The 12763-nt window shown below is 43.5% G+C and overlaps 1 long non-coding RNA gene across 1 annotated transcript in view; it reads left to right on the top strand.

Annotated features, from left to right (window-relative positions):
* LOC115030860 (uncharacterized) overlaps positions 1-12763 on the top strand; it is a 106791-nt gene that overhangs the window by 90192 nt on the left and 3836 nt on the right. The window lies entirely within an intron of this gene.

Below are 12763 nucleotides of genomic sequence, written 5' to 3'. Positions count from 1 at the left end.
CAAAGGGAATCCCATGTTGATCTCATTTTGTAGCTGTGTAGGCCACCCTTTGGCTCCCAGGCTATTTTTCTAGCCTCTAACAGAATTCTCTCTTGGTCTTCGATTGTGAAGAGCATCTGCAACAGCTGTTGACAATCATCCCAAATAGGCTGATGAGAGAACATAAGGAATTTTACCAACCCTGTGAGGCATTGGGAATCCTCTGAGAAAGGGGGGTGGTTAGTTTTCCAGTTATAAACATCAGCAGAGGAAAATGACCAGTACTGAAGGGTTTGAAGTTTGGGCGGGTCCACCAGAGTCCCTGCGGCTCCATGTACCCACAGTGTTCTGCCTCTCGCTGCCCCGAGGGGTTCAGGGCTCCCCCCGGTGGCTGGGGTTGAGGCTGTGGATAAAGGGGAGGTAGTGGACTAGGCCACTCAGGAGGCTTCATAGATTTTGGAGGAGCTGATGGATTTAGCTGGTGGCTCCAATTTGGGAGAAGCCTTCAATTTCTTTTGTAACATGAGAGTACAGCCACAATTTTGGGAAGCAAAACCCAATTTTAACAGTGTAAACAATCCATTCTCTTTAAAAATTAACACCAAAAACATTACTTGTTACAAAGTTTGGCTGCCTGTACCTGCACACAATTGCAAGAAGGTGTAGCCGCCAATACCTCAAAAAGACACTGCCCTAAATCCTATCTTTTATAAGTCTGGTTTCTAGGATAAGAATTACATAGAATATTACCCAATTCAGGTGTATCTTTAGAGGCCTGTTTCCATGGGTTGGCTCATGCCACTTGTTGTAGTTCTAAATTATTCCAACCCAAAGTTACCAGTTTTAAGCCAACTTTTTGTTACCAATGTTACAAAGTTTTAATCCATAATCAATAACTTATGAGCCAATAATCTATAACCAATACATATTTATACCTTTGAAACTATTCAGAAACAAAAATGAAATGGCCGTATACATTTGCTTATTTAAACCAAACAAAATTCTTAATTTTTCTAGCTGTAATTTCCAGAGAGGAGCACCTTGTCACCTGATGAATCCAATAATCACAAGCACAGAGATTTTTGTAGGAAAGACAGCCATCAGTTACCTTACCATAGAACTTGAGAAGTTGCTGGTCCCTTTAAAAGCAGCGTTTGCAATCAGCTCCTAGCAGGGCTTCTCCAGCCACACTAGACTCCTAACTATAGGTGCAGAGCTCCAAAGACCAAGTGATACTGTCTATTTATTTTTTCTTTTTCTCTTTTACCAAATTAGCTCCAGATAGTCGGAGAGAACTGCTTTTCTCAAACTCATTCTCTTATGTGTAAACTATCTCTAGTTCTAACTTCAGTTCAATGGTTAAGAGTCAGTCGAAGGGGATTGCTAATGGTCTGCCCCATCGTCTAAGTCACATACAGGGAGACAAACAAGACACACACAAAAAAGATTATGATAACTGAGACCAGAACCCGACTCCTGCAGGACTTCTAACACCCAGAAACAGAATCAGACGGCTGAGTGAGCACAAAATCTCTCCTCTCCAGAAGGGATTCCAACTCGGCACCCAGATGGGAAATCTCCAGGCATCCCTGGAGCTCCCTCAGACCTTCTGGGGCGTCTCCCAGGGTAGCAGCTTGTGGTCCTTCTAGCATGTCTGCCTACCACAGTCCTCCAGTTCTTGCGGCCCGAAAGGACAACTGCAAATACAAACCGCGCACATTTCAGAAAACCCCATTGTGTACAAACACTGTCGTCCACTTCCACCTAGATGACCAGAACCAGAGAAACTAAACCCAGGCAGATCCAAACTCAGGCTGCGCCGTGCTTCAGAAACAAAGGATGAGATACAAACAAACCAACACAACAAGCGCACGTTCATTTCAGAAAACAGAAAACAACACTCAGAACAGAGACACCTGCCAGCATGCACAGCACACAAGAAGGGATCCCCATACCTCCAAGTCAGTTCTCGGGTGTGAGGGGTGGTCATGTTTCCCAGCCAATGCACCAAATGAAAGACCCACAACGTGAGAACACCCCCATGTTCTGACTCAGGAGAGCGACACCCCAAATCACTCACAAGAAACGGTCTTGCTGCAAACTGCAAGAGGACTTTTATTCAAGAGCACTCTCAGGCCCACAGTCATACACCATGCAGGGGTAGAGGACTGTGGCACCCTGAGTAGCTGGGTAAGGGGATATTTAAAGGAAGAAACCACAACTCAAGGAGGTGGGAAGGGCATTGTTGGAAAATACCAAAAAATACCAGTTAAGAGTCATAAGGAAGTGGAAAGTCAAGACAGTAACAATGAGCCTCTAGCAATAGCCCATCTGCATAGCGGGTTCCAGCAATGGTCAGAGTGGGTCAGGGTGACTTTCTTTGAATGAACACTCCTTGAACCCAGGAAGTGGGTGGGTGGAGGAATGTTGCTGTCTGTTTTATGATTAGCATACCTTGGAGCATTGAGTCATAGAGGTCACATTCTCAAGCCTGGGCCTAAAGGCCTAGAATTTTGCTTTTACATTATATTTTTTCAGGTCCTCTACCCCTGCATGGTGTATGACTATGGGCATGAGAGTGCTCTTGAAATAAAAGTCCTCTTGCAATTCGAATCAAGACCATTTCTCGTGAGTGATTTGGGGTGTCGCCTCTCCTGAGTCAGAACATGGGGGAGTCCTCACTTTGTGGGTCTTTCAGTATTAAGACTATGGAAATTTCTGTTTTAAGGACTGGCTCTTCAAAGAGATACTTCTGTTTTCCTGCATGTTGCTCCTAACATGGGTTAGATGTTTCCTCAGTTGAAGAAAGGGCTTTGGTTCATTTTCATTTCATTTTCTTGTAGAATTGTTGGGAAGATGAAACTGTACACCCTCTGTGTCCATAGTTGTAGAGAAAGAGAGCATCTTCCTGTAGGCTTGACATCTTGCATATCACTGAAAACTCTACTTTGTTCAGAGAACCCAGGAAAAGTGCTATATTTGCTAATATTCAGAAGCTGCCCATATTTTTTAGACTTGGTTCTTAGTGGCTGAAGTACTTTGTGTAGGAAATTCTTGCTCAATAAATTATGCTTTCCAGTGAGAGATCTCATAGGGAATGATGGCTTTCAGGCTACTGAAGGTGTTAAGGACTGAGCCATGCAGCTGCTTTCTGGGGAAGACCCATGGACCACCAGCAGCAGCATCACCATTATCTTTTCATCAGTACCAAGCATCAAACACCAAAAGTGTACCAAGCAGCAGAGTGGACACATCACAGACATCTGTTGCAGATAGCTCTGGGGCTTTTTGTAATTTGATGCAAATTCTGTTCTCCTGGGAGGGCCTACCAACAAGGAATGAGTCAGCACTCAGGTGATTTCCTGTAAACCTGCTTCCCACCTTAATTTGTAAAATAAAGGCTAGAGCCAGTGATTGGGCAGAAAAAGCAAAGGTGGAGGTGAAAGTGGAGAGAGAGAGAGAGAGAGAGAGAGAGAGAGAGAGAGAGAGAGAGAGAGAGAGAGAGAGAGAGAGAGGATGACAGAGGAGGTGGAAGTAAAGCGGAGCAGAAGCATGTGGCCTGGAGAAACCACAATAAGAGGACTCATAAATGTGGAAGATGGTGGTATACTGGTAGATCTGCTCATCTAGGCACACAGCTTGTATTCATATTAACTGAGTTATGTTTTCATTGCATATTTGGGTTGGAGATTTACCACAACAGACATCCACTTATTAAAACACTCCTATATCCATGTGAGTTGTTGTCCCCACCCCCTTTTTTTGAGAGACTGTGTTTTCTAAGGTCATGCAGCTAGTCGAGAGCTGTGCCAAAAGCCAAACCCTTTTTTTTAACCACTGAATCTCGGCCTCCACGGAGGGGAGCTTTACAATTAGACCTGGAAGTTCTGATCGCATTCCATGGCTTTGGCAATTCAACACAAAGGCTCTGGTCCAACCTTTTTCCTTTTGTGTCTCAGTAAGTAATATTTCATCCCTCTCCCCTCTGATCCCACCCTCATTGCTGGATTCTGGAACTGTCTGCGCATTTCTGGTCTATGGTTCAGCTTCTCTCCCCAGGCATTTGAGAAAGGCATTCTCCACGAAAAGGGAAAACACATTTTATTAAAGCAAACATGCAGTCCTCAGCACTTTTACTTATCTTATTTATACACTGCAGTGCAGCTTTCTATGACCTGGTGATTATCATTTCCCAGAGCTATCATCATTTTAAAGCTACCTGTTCATCCCGCTTCAGCAGATGGTACCCTGTGCAGAGTATTGTAAGGGCTTTAAAGAAAGCAAGACAAACAAACAAAGGCATTATGAGTGGTTGGGTCAGCTAGAGGAAGAACTCACTTGCATTGTCTCCTGACTCAGTTACCTTTCAACTGGGGCTGTCAGGTGAGAGGGGACGCCAAGGGCTTGCTCCCTAACCTGGAGACATTTATTTAGGTGTGTTTCTTTTTCTCTCTGGACCTATCAGTCAGCAGTATGGAGTAGGTGGTGGTTGGTTAAAACATTCTTTCATCTGATCTTCCCAATCAAATCTCTCTCCTTCTTCTATTTGTCTGCTCTGCAGTTTCTGAGTGCTGACCCTGCTCAGGGTGCTGCTCTGGAGTGAGTTCTGATTGCCACAGATGCTACTATGCCCCTGGGTGATCTCAGTCTTTCCTTCAGTGAAATGAAAATAAGGTCAGAATGCTGTCCCTTCTCAGAAACAAAGGGGTTGGAGCTTGTAAATGTCCTTATGAGTAGATATGTCTAACGCTACAAGCAAGCCAGGCTTATTCAGTAGGCGTGGAGTCCACAGAGACCTCACGGACTGAGAGTTCTGTCACTGGGCTTCTCTGGGTGCATGAGACTCAAGCTTTCTTCTTTCTCTGTCTTGAGTTCTCTGGTTTCTAACGCCTTAGAGCATGTTGCTCGGCTTGCTTTCATCATTTCTCCTTATAAAAAGCCTTTTAAAATATTATTTCCTAGTCCCTCTCAACACGGTGAAAATTTAACACCACAGAAATACTGGATACACGATGGTGTTCCTGACCCTGGGAAGGAAAGAGATTACCACTGTAATATCTAAATTTTCTGGCTTTCAAGATCCAAAATTTTTAACCTTTGGGAGTTACACGGCCCCTCCTCTCCATGGGGAACATATATACCCTAGAGCAACAGTTTAGCTAAAGTGGTTTTTAAAAAACTTATGTAAACCTTTTGCAAAATGTAATATATAAAATTGATAAAAAGCAATATTTTAGGCAGCCAATGAGAAAACTAGTTATTATCATAGCAGTTTCTCAAAGGTTAACATGGGATGCACAAAACACTAATATACCTCCTGTGATTTTCCTTTTTATTATAGTTTTACAATTATAGTAGCAAGGTGATTCTCAGAGCTTCATTTTCCTGATCTGTAAAATGGATAATGGGCAGAGATGTTTATGTCACGAGATATTTGCATGGAAGATCAGCAGTGTACAGAATGAGCTATACAATTCCACTCTGTTCTCTATGTACTTCAGTCGGCCTTATAGTTTCTTCCATTGATCACGGCAACTCTGGCTTGGACATTCAGCTGACAAGTGCTGCTTAGGAGCTCCTGGCCAAAGACAACCAAGGACTCTGGCGAAACTCCGAGTGCCTGTGTTATACTTTTCCTGACATTGTTCAGGGAAGGGTATTATTATGGTAACTGAACTGTGTTACCTTGGCATGAAATCTTGCCTTTTGTTAAAAAGAGAGAAGGGGGGGGGGAAGGAAAGGGAGAGGGAGAGAGAAGAACGAAACTAGTGGCTCTAGTTATTAGCTCTTCATATCCTGAGTAATATAAATTTTACCTTATAAAATGATATGTTTTTTAATAAAAACATTTTATAAATAGAAACACAAAGTATTATTTTATAATAAACACAGTGTATATTACATGATAGGATTTGGCAGCACACATAATTTATTTTGGTTGTTTTGAATGCACATAGTCTATAGATGTATTGAATTGGGGTATCTCAACTATAACCACAACTTTTAAGTACTAACTTCAATGCCTTTTTCAAAGTGGTAGTTGAGATGTCTTTTCATAAAGGTGGGAGGTGACTTCCTAGGGCTTGACATTTAGGGAAATGGGCAGTCGTTTTGTCTTGTTTGGTTATTTTGGGAATTGTGCTGTGGCTTTTGGTGGGACTGTCAATGAAGGCTTGTCTATGATTCATTTTTCCCCAGTCCACCAGGGTAAAAGACAGAAACGGTGATTGTCCTGGTTAGTGCTAAGTGCCTACCTGACAGGCTTTAATATCATCTAAGAGACAAGCATCTGGATATGTGAGGGAGGGGATAGGGTTAAGAGAGATGGGAAGATCTATGGTGTTACAGTCCATGAGCTGAGGACCCAGATTGCATGGACTGGAGAGAGCAAGCCGAACACAGCATTCATTGCCCTGTGCTTCCTGATGGAGCCGGGAGACCAGCTGCCTCACCCGATGGACTCTAGGCAGGAAGCCTAGGCAAGGGGTAACTGACACATCGATTCTAAATGCCCTTCCTTCTCCCTCGTATAGTATGTCTCAAAGAGGAAGAAAGGAAAGGAAGAATGAGAAATCCAGAAAAGGGGGGGGGGAAACCCATGATCAGTTTATTCTTTAAAATTTCTGCCAGGGGAGAAAGGAGAGAGAGAAAGAGCGAGAGAGCGAGAGAGTGAGAGAGCGAGAGAGGGAGAGGGAGAGGGAGAGAGAGAGAGAGAGAGATTGACACCAAGAGTTGATAGAATTGAAGTTCTACATCACAGATTCGAGTTTGGACATTCAGTTCTGAGACCCTGCATCCAGCGGCTTTATCGCTTTGCTCTGGAGTCACAATCACTAATGGAATCTGCCAGCTTTACACATGCTGAAATTAGCTTGGATTCCCTTCCCAAGCCCATGTTCCAAAGCCACACAGGAATGTAGTCTACACACTGACCCCACCAAGCAGTCACTGCTATGGAGGAGGCTTGTGGACCCACCTAGAGGGCTAGAGAACTGCCCCACTAGGGAGAGCCTCCTTCCCTCTCCATGATGAAGAGGATTCAGAGGGCACTTTGCCTGAGTGAGAAGAATCGGTTGTGCTCTGGGACCTGTTTGCTTCTCTAGTATGGAACCTGATACCTGTTTGGATGAGACACTTCCTTGGATATTCACAGGAATTGAGCCCTTAAGCTTTTAACAAGAAATTCTGGGCTGACTTGCCTAATCCCTCTGGGTGAAACTTGGAAACCCTGAAGATTTCTTGAATGAGTCTAAAAACAAGCCCATTCTAGGAGCTTACTAAAGTATTCTTTGTTTAATATTTAAGAGTCATCTGAGATAATCTTAGTTGTCCCGCGTTTTTCCTCCGTGTCCCATTATCCCCCTCTGTTCCGTCGCTTTCCCTGTCTTTCTCTGTTTCTCCCCCTTTGCATCTCCCTTTTCAACCCATCTCCTTCCCTCTGTCTTTCTCTCACTTGTTCACTTACACACATTGTCCCTTCCCACCCTTTCTCTTTCCCATTCTCAAGACACTTGCCCCCATCTCATAAACCACCAAGCTGCGAGATAAATGAGCGGGAGAAGGAAGTGTGTTTCTTTGTCACTCAGGGTGACGATTAAATGGCGTCGCCAAGGCCAGTCTCCTTCATCATCGTTTTTAAATACTGTCAGCGTCAACTTGGCCGGAATTATCCTGTCCCATGCATGAGTGGACTTAGTCATTTTTCACACGGTGTGATGCAGAACCTTAGAATCATTTTAGAGAGTAAATGAGTCTCCACCTCATTTAAATGTATACCCGGGATACCCTTCTATTGTTGCAGACTGCCCTAGCTGTAAGAGGTGGGGTAGGATGTACTCGTAGGTGTAAAAACTGTCCATAGCATAGATGACGGTTTAAAGGCAGGTTGGTGTAACAGGCTTTGATTCCCTAAGAGCACACAGTGAGTAAATTGTAGCTACTCACAGTGGGATTCTATTCTGTACTGCAACTGTTCTTCAGGTCTACACAATTCATAGGAGCTAAAGGGGCCCTTCCAAGTGAGTGGATTCCTGTATCAGAGAGATGATATCCCTCTACAAAGCAGAGACCCTGACTGCCTTGTCATTAAAGGCATTATTCCCTTCCTGTCACCTCTTAACTTCTTTAATTGCTTGTAATTGGTAATCCACTGAACTCCTGGATTCATGTCTGCAGCTACAGGATGCTATGAGAATTTTATTTCCTGAATAGTTTTCTGGAGAGGGAATTGTGGAAGGAGATGGCTATAATGCAGATGTTAGGGCCACAACACTTTTCATGAAAAGACTGGAGTCTGATTGTTCTTATTTCTAAAAAAGGCCCTCAGGTGATATCAGCTCATGATCAGTAGCGGGATTAGGTAACAGAAACCCAAAGTCATATGGTCTAGGAAAGTCAACACACTTTTTTGTTCCTGGAGGCAGTTGTATTTCAAGACATATAGTTCATTGTCTGTCCAGAGATCTGTGACCTCAGCTGTCATCCCTCATTGTTTTTTATAAATTTTTATTTTATTTTTCATTCTTGTGTCCATTCCTTCAATGGTTACTCTCTTTAAGGCTCAGTTCAAATAGCAATTAAAAACAAACAACTGCCCAGTTCTCCTGGCTGGTCCACTCATCTTCTCTGGCATTTGCTGGACTAAATTCTGGCTACTGATTTCTTCTTCTCTGCCAGGCATTAGCTCTCTTAAAGCAAGGGTGCGCTCACCATCTCTGTGCCTCCGGCATCATACCTGCCCCAGTTTAGGTGTCAGTGAATACTCAATGCTCTCTTCTGAAAGAGCCAGTTTGTGAGAAGTCTCTGAGAAAAAAAAAACAAGTATTTTGTGCTCTGTGTTAAGACTTTCCCAGATTTAATTCAGGTATAGGCTTGGAAAAAGAAAATACCAGAAACCATGACATGGAGAAGGGTTATAAATTATTTAAGCAAAGTCAAAGGATGCTGAACATCCCTGAGAAGTCATCAATCCTAATTTAATAGGAGGGAGAGAAGTTTCACATTTCAGATGCTGTCTTTATGGTTGTGAGGGCAATGCCGTATTGACCAATTGTTCATGCCCAACATTTTTTCCCCTCCCCTTTTCCATCTGTGAACAACAATCTCATTGATGTTGGGAGATGTTCATGGACGTTGAAAGCATTTCACTTTGTTGTTTAAAGAAACCTTTGTCCTGAAGGCATGAGCTTATTCTTTCACACGAGGTGGAAAGGCAAACGAGAAAGCCTCCTTCTGTCCTTGGGATCACATTGTAGGAGCTCTTTCTTGCAGCCATAAAAGCCTTTGGAAGGGACCTTTCATTATAAGGCCTTCACGTTAAGTACTGCACACGGAGAGGGAAGCTAAATCCCAATTTACCCTGCTGCATTCCTCAAGATTTGTTCCCTCCCAGTGTCTGCCCTGTGCAAGCTCCATCAGGCCACTGCAGACCAAGCCAGAGGATTTGAATATTAATGCCATTCAGGTTTCCTTGTGAGACTCTGCCTGCAAGCCCATGCCTGAGCCAGAGAATAAAGAGAATAAAGAGGAGTCAGAAGACGAGCACAAATCATGTCCAACTGCCCAGCTCTATGAGGGTGTGGAGAATGCTTTCTGGAGGGATGTGTCCAAGGCAGAATGAAAGCTTGTCGTTCGGGAGACAAAATAAAATAGCTCCTTCCCATGTAGTCAGATACATTCTTGATGAGATTCCGGGTCTCACAAAAGAATGTCGCAGATTCCTTCCCCTCTCACGAGGCATCGAAATGTTGATCTGGAGAAACAAAGAAATGGAAAAAGAAAAATGAGTTTGTTGTCAGATTGAAATACCACATTTTTGTATTGCTGGCTGCGGTGTCTGTAATTCTCATCTGTCATTTCATCGTGAGTGTGTGTGTGTGTGTGTGTGTGTGTATGTGTGTGTGTGTAATTTCCCCCTCCAAACCTGCAAAACATTGCAAAACTGGATTTAAATATTTCAGGCAGACTGCACCAAGCATTTGCATTCCTCTGACTCATTCAGAGAAAAGACATCTGAGCAGAAATACTGCAGATAAAAGAGAAACCATTAATCCAAGGAAGATTACTGGCACCGAGTCTTTATCCTGTACCCTTCCTGAACGAAGACAAAGATCTCACTCTGTACATCCCTCTGGCTTAGCTTCAGATAGTAAGCAATAGAGAAGTGTAGACACGGTCTTTTTTTAAAGGCACACTGCATGGAGCTGAGTGCCGAAGCTCAAGCCTCATCCCTCCTCTGGAGTCTTGCTTTCCTGGGTGTGTCGCTTTCCTTCTCAGAGTCTTCTGCTCCTGCTTTCACTCCTTTCACGGTGGCTTTCTGAGGTCCTTGCCTTCCCCATGTTTCAGGATCGACTTATGAAAAGACCTTTACAAGAAGTCCAAGGTAATCCTAAGTGCCCTAGGTCGAGTGCGGACAGATGCTAAATGTTCGGGGCTAAGTGCCAAGTAGGTACTAAGCACACCTGTACAACAACCAGTCTTGGTGTGATGTGCTAATTATTGGACTCTAGATATGACCTCACTTTCTTTGCCTATAAAGCAGGCAAAAGCCAAATCTTTATACTGTACTCCACACATACCCACTGTCTTAGTTATTTTATCTATTGCTGTGATAAAATGCTCTGACAAACACAACTTCAGGGGAAAAGGGCTTATCTGAGCTCACCGTTTTAGGGGTGATAGTCCAGCTTGATAAGGAATTCAAAGCAGCAGGAACTGGATGCTGCCAGCCACACTGTATCCATATTCAGAAAGCAGAGAAAGATAAGTGCTTATGTTTACCTGCTCGGTCTGTCTGTCTGTCTGTCTGTCTGTCTCTGTGTCTCTCTGTGTCTCTGTCTGTTTCCTTTCTTTTTAGACAGGATCTTGTTGTATAGCTGTGGTTGGCCTGCAACTCTCTATGTAGACCAGGCTGTACTTGAGCTCACATAGATCCACCTGCTTCTGCCTCTGGGACGCAAGGATGACTAAAGGTGTGCACCATCACACTTGGCACTGTATTCTTCTTATTCCATTGATGACACAAGCCCAAGAAATGGTGGCAGTCACTTTCAGAGTGAGTCTGTCCATCTCAATGAACCCAGTCGGCATAATCCCTCCTTATAGTGATGGATACCTTGGGTGATGCCAAGTCTTGCCACCTTGGCAGCACTTACCACCATATACAGATCCTGTGTTCATTTTAGAGAGTTTTAGAGTAATATAAATATCCAAGCACTAGTATTTTAAGAATAATATTTAAAGGCAAGTTAAATATAGCATCAAATAATATTTAGGGGCATTATCTCTGTTTACTAAGGACACTTAAATTAGCTTTCCTAGGAAAGACATTTTTGTCTCTCTTTTTCTTTTGAAGTCTAACACACTATCAAGCATGTATGTAGACCATGTTGATAAACATGATGCTGATGATTTAAAGAAGGGGTTGATCGAACAACCCTCTGCAGAACCCTGCCACACAATGCCAGGCTTCAGAAGTGATCTCATGTACATTCTACATCAACTACAAAGAAGAAGTCTTAGTTATCAGCAAGTATTCCTGCTTTGTAGACCAAGCAATTAAAGTTTAAAGACCCTAAGAAAACTTCCCGAAGATACACAGGATTTGAACTCAGGTATAAGCCTAAGTAGGTTCTAAATTATTTCTACCACGTTCTCAGCTACTACAGTGTCTACAGGGCCACTCATGTTACATTTCCACGTTGTTGTCTCCCCATTTAAATGTTTCTAGTCTCCATGCTTGGGAATACGTGCAGTTACAGATATTTTACCCAAGGTGTTTTAGTAAGCATTGACAACCCCTGTCATTTCTTAATTAAGTGTCGATTCTCTAGGTCAAGCACAAGTCCTCTTATTCTTACCAACAACCAGGAGCTGGTCTTCCCACTCCATACAAAGTTACACCCTTACTCCAAGTATTGTGTTTTATAAAAAGACAAAGAGAGAAGGAATGTGTTTGGTGGAGGTGCAGTCAGGTGTGGGGGCAGGGAGTGCCTCTGTGGGCCCATGCTGAGGCATCTCTTCCCCCTGAGGGACCAGCCACAGGACAGCATAGTATAGAATAGAGTTTATTCAGGGCATGGGGAGGGGAGTTGAGATGGTAGTAGACAGAGAAAGGAAGGAGAGAGACAGACAGAGAGAGAGAGAGAGAGAGAGAGAGAGAGAAGAGTAGAAGCCAGCCATGAGCACGTGGAGAGAGAGAGGAGAGGAGGGGAAGGGAAGAGAAGACAGAGCGGGAGCAATAAGGAAAGAGAGCAAGAGAGAGTGGAGGGGGCGAGCATCCCCTTTGATAGTGGGTCAGGCACACCTGGCAGTTGCCAGGTAACTGTGGAGCAGAGCTTAGACAAAATGCTAACACCAAGGATCCCATAGTAGAGAGAGTGTCTGATCTGAATTTCCCATGGAGAAGCAACTTCTGCTGAGGTGTCTCTGGTTCTTCAGTTATCTCACTTGTATATCAGAAAAGTGTTAGTACGAGACATGGGTCCAAGCGCACAGACTCTCCAAGCCTTCTGCAAATGGAGAGTATGATGTTGATAAACACGACGGTGATGATGATGATGATGATAATTTAAAGAAGGGGTTGGCAAAACAAGGACCACTCAGTAACATGTAAAGTTTTATGGGCTGTATACTCTCTACTACTGTCGTGACGTGTAGCTGAAGACCATACTTAAGTGGAAGAGCACAGGGGCACTGCAATAAAAACACATCATGTATTAATCTGGATTTCAAGATTGATGAGTCAAGTATATTTTTAATTAAAAAATTATCACACGGGCATGGA

The sequence above is a fragment of the Mus caroli genome, unplaced genomic scaffold, assembly GCF_978045245.1.
Source record: "Mus caroli unplaced genomic scaffold, Mus_caroli_1 scaffold_6, whole genome shotgun sequence".
Taxonomy (NCBI): domain Eukaryota; kingdom Metazoa; phylum Chordata; class Mammalia; order Rodentia; family Muridae; genus Mus; species Mus caroli.
Note: the sequence above shows the minus strand (reverse complement) of the source record. Positions and strands in the feature narration are given on the sequence as shown.